Below are 9,258 nucleotides of genomic sequence, written 5' to 3'. Positions count from 1 at the left end.
CTAAACTTAGTACCATTTTGGTATTCACAGAATGCACTTACTACTTCTGGTATTCACAGAATGAACTTACTACTTTTGCGATTCACAGAACAAACTTACTACTTTTGGTATGCACAGAATGGATTTACGACTACTAACTTTACGTCCGCACTCGGGCCGGAATTTCCGGCCCGGAGGCGGGGCTTCCGGCCCATAGGCGGGGCTACCGGCCCGGAGGCGGAGCTTCCGGCCCGGAGGCGGAGCTTCCGAACCAGAGGTGGGGATTCCGGCCAGTGGTGGAGATTTAGCCATGGCCAAAATCTCCGCCTCCGGGTCGGAAGCTCCACCTCCGGGCCGGAAGCTCCGCCTCCAGGCCGGAATTTCCGGCCCGAGTGCGGACGTAAAGTTAGTAGTCGTAAATCCATTCTGTGAATACCAAAAGTAGTAAGTTTATTCTGTGAATCGGAAAAGTAGTAAGTTCGTTCTGTGAATACCAGAAGTAGTAAGTGCATTCTGTGAATACCAAAATGGTACTAAGTTTAGGATTTTGTCTTAAGTTTGTTCTGTGAATCGGGCCCAATGTGCCTTTCAAAACAAATGTTTCTAAACAAAACAAGAATAGAAGTGCTATAGTGAATACACCCACAGCAACACCCTATTGCCCCCCCCCCCCATTTCACGCAAAGTGATGCGTGTAAAGGGGCCGTATTTACAAGACTGCGTTAAGCCACTCAAAGTGACTTAGCGCCGCTTTGTAAATATGGACAAGGGAATAGCGCCACCAGAACGTCGTTAAAAGTGAGGTTCTGCTGGCGCTATCCCCTTGCAAATATACCCCAGAGTTTTCCTTGAGTTGGGGACACAGACCTGATCCAAGGGGTGGAATGGGCCACATCACTTTGTTGGCCATGGTAGTACTGTCTGCCTACTGGATGAATATGTGAGCAACTTAAAGTTAGGTGCTGCACAGATTGGGTCCACAGGTGAGGGGAAGGGTTCCCCATGGGTCAGTTCAGTGGCTCAGGAGAGTGTAGACAGAGGGATCCAACTGAGTTCAGCATGGCGTAGAACTGACAGGCGCCCCTGCAGTAGAGGGTCGTTGCCCATGTTCTATCGCCTAAGCAGGGAAGACCATCAAGGCCATTATTATTATTATTATTATTATTATTATTGCTTGGTCTACCATGGCTATAGGCTGGAGAGGGGTCATGTTGGAAAATGGCCCCCTCTGAAGGATCACCCCAAACAATTTGACATACTCCTTCCCTTTTTGCTGAATTTGTTTTTTTGGTTTTAGGACTCTGTGCATTTTACCACTGCTAACCAGTGCTAAAGTGCTCATGCTCCGTCCCTAAAACAGGGTATAATTGGTATAATTGGTTTACAACTGTTTGGCATATTTAACTTACTTGTAAGTCCCTTGTAGAGTGGTATACCTAATACCCAGAGCCTGTAAATTAAATGCTACTTGTGGGCCTGCAGCACTGGTAGTTCCACTCACCTAAGTAGCCCTGTAAATCTTGTCCTGGCCTGCCACTGTAGCCTGAAGGCAGTATCACACTGCCATGTCGACTTGGCAATTAAAAACTCTGGCCATGCCTTAAACCCCCCTTTTGTTACATCTAAGTCACCTCTAAGGTAGGCCCTAGGTAACCCACAGGGCAGGGTGCTATGCAACGAAAAGGTGGGTCATGTACTTTGAAGTTTTAAATGTCCTGCTACTGAAACACACCCAAACTCTTTTTTCACTACTGTGAGTCCTACCCCTCTCATAGTTTAACATTGGGAGTTCCTGGTTCTACTTTATAAACTGTAATTCCTGATTGAGAAGGAGTAGATTGGCCATGTTTCATATCATTGGAATAGTAATTGGTTCATAGACAGGGCAGCGCGCTGTGACGGTGTGTACCTGTGGACGGTGCCTAGGTGTAAATATGGAATTTTAAGGGTGAGTGTAGGAGGATTCAGGTAGCGCTTGCTTCCGTGCACGATGTGGTGAAGTGCTTTGCGGACCTGTAGAACAGTCTTCTGTATTGCGTGGTATTTTTTCTCATTTCCCCCCTCAAATGGGGTGTCCTGTTTTATTATTGTTGCTAAGAGTGAAACTAGGAGCGGGGGTGTTTCCCTAACATGCAGTTTGTGAGTTGTGTCTTTGTGAATGCATGGAGAGAAGTATGTTTGTGAGTGTAGTGTGACAGTTGTGTCTGTGAGTGTGGGGTGACATTTGTGTCTGTGTGCAGTATTGCAATCAGGGTGATGGTTGTGTCTGAGTGCAGCGTGACAGTTGTGCCTGCGAGTGCTTTTTGAGCAGTACAAAAAGAAAAAAAGAAAATGATAATAACATAATGTTATTAGCATTTTATTTTTCTGTACTGGCTCAGAGTTGTTTAATTTTAGGTGCGGGTGGGTCTGGGGTAGGAGAGGTGGGCACACTCTTAAGTGTGCGTGACGGTTTGGCCCGCTGTCTTGGGATGGCCAAACAGTCATGCGCACTTAGCATGTGCTCCACTCGGCTGTAATGAACGGCCTGGGAGGAGAACATGCACAGGTCTCGGTCTGAGTGCCGAACCAGCACTCTCAGACCAATCACAATGCTGCTGTCATGCTGGTGACAGCAGCGTCATGATTGGCTAGAGAATTCTGGAGGCTTGTGTGCTTCCATGCAACAGAAGAGGATGGAAGAGAGAGGCTGCGGCAAGTAAGTGATTTTTTTTTCTACCTGCCCCCGCCCCCCGCCCCCCTCCCCCAGCTTCATTCATAAGCAGCCGCCACTGTTTACCTGTCTTCTTTTATCTGAAAGGCCACCTCTGACAACTGAGGATTTCTGGCCGGTGGTGTGGCGATGAGATCCAAAAGCATACCCTTTAAGCGGCAGTTATCTATAATTAGCCACTTTTGTAATTAGACGCATTAGCGAATGCCGCAACATCCTTTTCACCAGCCAATTAGTTGCCCATGTTCCATAGAATAACAAAAATACCTGTCTGTTCTCGCAATAATGCATGTTAACCAGCAATTAAATCCTCTTGATGTCACGCCTACAGCTGAGGACAGAGCACCAAGGGACAGGAGACTGCTGTCTGTGTGCGCATGCGCGTGTGGGTGTGGGGGTGTTCAGGCAGTTCCTGCATCGCGCACCGCTCTGACAGAAGGGAGGCCAGATATGCTTCTTGGACTTGTTTCTCCCCCACCAGTTCTAGATTTGTGTATGTATTATTTACACCTTCCTTATTATAATAGCAGTTTGCGAAAAAATAACTCCCTATACCAGTTATAACAAGGGCCAGAGGAGCATAATAAACACATTTATGCTGCAGGGTATACATCTTATTTATCAAGCCCGAAATCTACTCTCTCCTCCAGTGAGGGCAAAAAAGATCACCGGTATTATAGTGGACTTACAGAGGTAGGGTGTGGTACATACAACATTATCGAATTTTAATGCCACTGAGTTGCATAAATGTTTGACCACAGAAAATCTACTGCCATTAAACCTTCAATTTTAGCAAATATAGGAAAATGTAGATTTAATGTTCTTACCTCTATCTCTAATTACTTTGATGATATTGTCAAAGCAAGTAAATGCTAATAGTAACCCTGCTCTTAGCTATATATCATTACCTTGACGCTATACTGTTAGAGCATTCTCCCACTTGAAGACAGCCGACGGGGTTCAACATCTCTTTAGTGCAGCAACCTACACTTTCCTGTTATATCATGGACTTTGCAACATATATATATAACCCACCAACATTCTATTAGAAGGGATCGACGCCACAATCAAAATGAATGCATATGTCATTCATCTTGTGTGGTGAAAAATGTGTTTAGAACCACCATGAGATCTTATCACAGTAGTTAGGGTTGAATTTTGGTGATGCCTTTAAGGTGTATGTGGTAAACTGTGACCTTAGATCTGCATGTTATTACCCGGGCACCCAGGATTATAATTTTGTATTCACGAAGGAGCCATTTGTCGGCCATTTCTAGAAGGCTCGCATATGAAAAGGAGTAATCCTCATAAGCCAATATTGTGATTGCTTGCTGGAAAAATTTGGCAGCAATAAGTGTCCCGGATCAAGGGGCATATCATCAACGGGCAGCGATAATTATCGCTGGCCGATCTTAGCGTTAAAATGTTTAACGCCGGCTATCGCAGATAATTATCGCCATGCTAGCGCTGTATTAACAACGCTCAGCGCAATGGCGATAATTATCCTAGCAATAGCGATGTTTTCCATGGAACATCGCTGGTTTTCCAGCGATGTTCCATGGAAAACGGCGATACCCTTGATAATAGGGGCCTGTGGTCTTAGCCACACAATCCACCCCCGCATGTTAAGTATGCCTTAGTCAGGAATTTAACAGACGTTAAATTCCTGCGTTAAGGCATACTTGGCGCGATTTAAATAATCGCTTCCCTGCATTGTAAATATCACGAAGCTGCCTTTGTGATATTTACCCATGTTGTTTCCACAGACACGCCTACTTTGCATCTCATTAGCGATGCAAAGTTAGGCGTGCTGGAAACGGGAGCAAAATCAGCAAAACACGCGATAGCGTGTCTTTGCTGATAAGGCGATAAAATTATCGCCGCTTTTCAGCTGAAAACGTCCGCAAAAGCGGCGATAATTTGTTATCGCCGCATTGTTAATATGCCCCATATTTCCTTCTCAAAGGCACCTACACTAAGGGGCATATTATCAAGAACGGCGTTAAAATTATCACCGCTTAAGCGGCAGGAAACTGCTGCGAAAGCGGCGATAATGGGCTTGATAATATGCCCTTGAGAATTCCAATAGAAGCCCAGGTTCACAATAGAACATGGGCTTCTATTGGAATTCTACAGGGCATATTATCAAGCCCATTATGGCCACTTTAGCGGCAGTTTCCTGCCGCTATTCTTGATAATATACCCCTAAATGTTTAGTGGCTGCTGGTAGACACACGAGTCCGTTTCAAAGTGGTCTGTATGTTAAGTTAAATTCTATAGGGGAAAGACAATTTCCCATATAGATATAAATAAGCGCTATGTGGAAAGCTGTGTGCTAAAGTCGTCCAAAAAAGGGCTGCAATTGGCCACGAAATTTCGACAATATAAGAAAAAATAAGCTTTTGTGTTATGGGGCTCCTAATTTGTAATAGACCCCACTTCCTTTACGGCTTGAAAAATATTGTAATTGGAGGGCAGGGACTTCACATAAGAGGCTGAAGCCATTAAATTAGATATTCTTTATTCGATGATAGCCCTTTAGGTTACATTTGCAGCCTGATAAGTCCTATAAAGGCTCTATAATCTGTCCCACTGTATTCAACTCCCAAGCTTCACTCAGCACACAGACACCAACATTCTATGCATCTCACTCACTCAACCATGCCCACTGAGCCCATGCATACACAAACACATCACGTTTAGGCCTGGGCAAAATTTAAATTATGCCATCGTAATTCTTGTAATTTTGTGTTATCCTTGTTATGTGTAATTCCCCAAATTACATCACTACGCCATTTTATGTATTTACTCTGAATCCGTGGTAAAAATGCACCACGAATGGTGCAATTTGCAGTAATTTGCAGTAAAAAGTTGCAGTAACAGCACATGAACAACAGAATGTGAGTGGGTGCTCTTCGCGGTGCTCCTATTTAAATGTATCCTTACGTCAAAAATTGACACAGGGATGCATTTCATGCTCAAATATAGTGCTACATAACGAATTTGAATCTCACGTAGTTACTGGTAATTTCACATAATTTATATGTCATTTTGCGTAATTATGCAAAAGCACATTAATTTCGCAAACCACTGCAATTTCACCTTACTGTAAACATCTAGGCTCAGTTAGAAAAACGCGTAATACTACCTCTTCAAATTGGACTGTTGTTATGTTATGGGAATCTTGTAGGGTGCACGTTCACCATAAGGTCTCATGACGCTGGTAGCAGAAGACAGCAACTAGAATCCGGGTTGGACAAAGGCTTGTTGGAACAACCAAGTTCTTAACAGTTTCCTGAAACTCACATAGTTGAATGCTGATCTGTTGTCCAAGAGAAGAGTGTTCCAGGCGAGGGGGGCTAATATGGAAAATCTAGCCCCTCCTTTTTTTTTTTTTGCTTCTTGGCACTGTGAGTAAATTGTGGTGAGCCAATCTTAGATTGCGAGTGGGGGTGTAGCCCTGAATTCTGGAGGATACAAAGGTAGGACTTTTGCCATGAAGAACCTTGAAAAGAGTGCAGGCTGTTTTAAAGATGGTCCTCTGAACCACTGGGAGCCAATGAAACTTTTTCATCAGACGCTAAGGGGCCGATTATGATCTTGTCTGGAAAGCATTCCTACCTATTCAGTCCCGGAATGCTTTCCAGACGACTCGGATCGGGTGAGTCCGACAGAGCGATCTGGATGTTTCCGGATGCTTCCAGATACAATTCGGTTGGACTCCCATTGACTTCAATGGGAGCCTGTGTTCCGAATGAGAACACAGGCTCCCATTGAAGAAAGGGATCGCTGGTGAAAACCTTGCACCCTATGACAGGCACCCCATGGTGCCTGCCACACTGCATGGTTGGAAAGGGGGGTCCCTTGGGTACCCCAACGGACCCTATTCGGAGGGCCTCGGGTGAAGAGGGGCCTGCTACGGGCCCTCAATGACAGATTCTGGCAGCCAATTCATTCCAGAGAAACTGAATCGGAATGGCTGTTCGAATCAGTCATCGGAATCGCTCGCTCAGAAACCGAGTCCAGAGAGCTGTACAATTCAGCTCCGAAAGATGCAACTTCTCCGAATGCCTTTCGGAACCGATTCAGACAGCCCTACTGGTTTACAGGCATCATAATTGGTCGTTGGGAACTGTGTACGATTCGGTCGGAAACAAGGGTTCCAAGTCGGATTCGGCAAACCTGTGTCTGATTCTGAGCCCTTCCGAATGGCATCGTAATCGACCCCTTTGTGCAAGAAAGCACTTGTGACACTGGAGATTAATCCATCTGCACTTATCTTGCCCTGTACCCCCTATGCAACCTGGAAAAAGATCATTAATAGACAGGTACAATCAGCCTTCTTCCAACAAGATCAGGCCTCATTAAAAACCTCTTCGTTCTTGGCACCATTAAATGCCTCATATCTGGCATCCAAACCGCAACCTTACTTCTCAGCTGCTCTCAACCCTAAAGTCAGAAGAGAGATAATATATACGCAACTGTTGGCTCTACCGATTGCAAATTTTAACCGGACCTGGGCCAACTATACATCTGGAGAAGCTTGTAGGCTCTGTAATTACCATCATGAATCTTGGCTACATCTCTTATGCTGTTGTCCTGCCATAGCGCACGCAGGGAGACCTCTCCTTGGGAAAATATACTTAAGAGAAGGAGCAAGTACCTGCCTAGAGGCCTCAGCCTTATGCCTTATTCAACAGGCCCCCTCAATGCTGGCCCAGATTCGTACAAACCCTCAGAGACGCTTTTCATTGCTTTCTTAGGTATAGGTGCAGAACCTAAATTGGGGTGCCAAAAAGAAGGATTCCATTGGGTCAGGTCATGTTTAGTGACCACAACTTCGGTTTCATGCAACAATTCTGTTTATTAAAGCCTGTAAAGCATGATACACAACTACTCACCTACAACCAGTGGCCGGCAGTGATAGGAGATAGGAGATATGTGACGCATGTAACACAGCTGATTTCTTGCAATCCTTGGGCCGTCAGATAAGTCAGGCATATGGATAACAGAAAAAACAACTCAACAAATACCCTCTACCCCCACTCCTCCATACTTTAGCATTCATAAACTACATGTCACGGGCCTCTTGGTTGAACACAGCAAAGGGAAGGGAGATATAGATGCATAGTCAGTGAGGTTTAGTCTGCATTAAGGGTTTCGTATGGATCAAGCGAAGTAGCCGCAAGTAGGTTGGACATGTTAGTTCTCTAAATTCAGAGGATAGAATTTGAATAAAGGGTGCCCAAATATCAGGATAGGAGATGCTTTTGAGATCCACAGATAGGGACAGCTTGTCTATCTCCAGGCTGAACCACAGCTTGTGCAACCAAGAGGTATGGTCAGTGATCTTGTCGGAACCCCAGAGTGCTAGAATCACGTGTTGTGCCACTCCCAGAGTTAGTGCAATTACCCCATCTGTAGAGCATAGAGGGTAGGTCAAGGGAATCGGAAGCCCTAGCATAGTGAATGCTGGAACCTTGGGATGGAAGTGTTAAAAGCGGTGTTGATGTCTGTTAGCACTTGGTTCCAAGATCTGGTGAGTTTTGTGCATTGGCATAGCAGGTGGAGAAGGGTCCTCGTGAGTCTGCATTCCTGCCAGCACTCCATGGAGCACCCTGGGTTCCACTTATGAAGTCATGCAGGGGTCAGGTACCAATAAGAGACAATTTTATAGGCAGTTTTGGTGCTGGCCATGTTATGTGCAGTGTTATGTACTCTATAAAAAAGTTCCTCCCATTCTTATGTGGTAAGGGCCCACCGCTTTCCAACGTACTTGCCCTGGCAGAAAGTTTGATAGAATTGGGCACTAAAACCATCGGGCCCCAGTGATTTCAATGTCTTTAGGCAAGCGATCGCCAAAATTTCCTCTTCTATTCGTATAGGTTGGTTGAGTGCTTCAGCTGGAGGCTGGGAGGGAAGCTAGGGTGATCCCTCTAAGATAATGGGAAGGGACTCCATTAGGGCCATCAGAGGTAGAGTACAGGGAACAGTAGAAGATCTGGAAAGCCGTGGCAATCTCTGCATCTAAACGGGCCTCTGTAGGGTGGTCAATCAATGCATATCGCTTTCACCGTCCCTGAATGAATTTTACTATGGAGGGGGTGTGCTAACATACGCCTGCAACGGTTACTACCGATGTAAAATTTGTGCTTTATACGTATCGGAGCATATTCCACTCTGTAAAGGTCAAGGCATATAATAAGAAGCCTAGTTTTTTCAAGCTCCTGCCATATTGTGGGCGCGCTGTCTGTTTGTGGATAGCCTTGAGCACCGTGACTGATTTCTTCAGAAGCTGACATTTGTCTCGACGTCTGCGCTTTTCCACCACATATATTGCTATGAGTTCTCCCCTCATTACTAGTTTCTAGGCTCCTCAAACTGACGCCAAGGATAACTCCCCGGTGTTATTAGCGTGAAGGTAGTCTGTTAGTGTTTTCCAAAGAGAGTCGACCATAGCAGGGGACTTCAGCAAAGAGTCTAAGTCGCCAGCGAGAGGTCCGTGACTGAGTGACATCTGGCCGGAGAGAAAGTGGGGGGGGGGGGGAATGATCTGAAAGCCACCG

Source organism: Triturus cristatus, chromosome 3_2, assembly GCF_964204655.1.
Source record: "Triturus cristatus chromosome 3_2, aTriCri1.1, whole genome shotgun sequence".
NCBI lineage: Eukaryota > Metazoa > Chordata > Amphibia > Caudata > Salamandridae > Triturus > Triturus cristatus.
Note: the sequence above shows the minus strand (reverse complement) of the source record.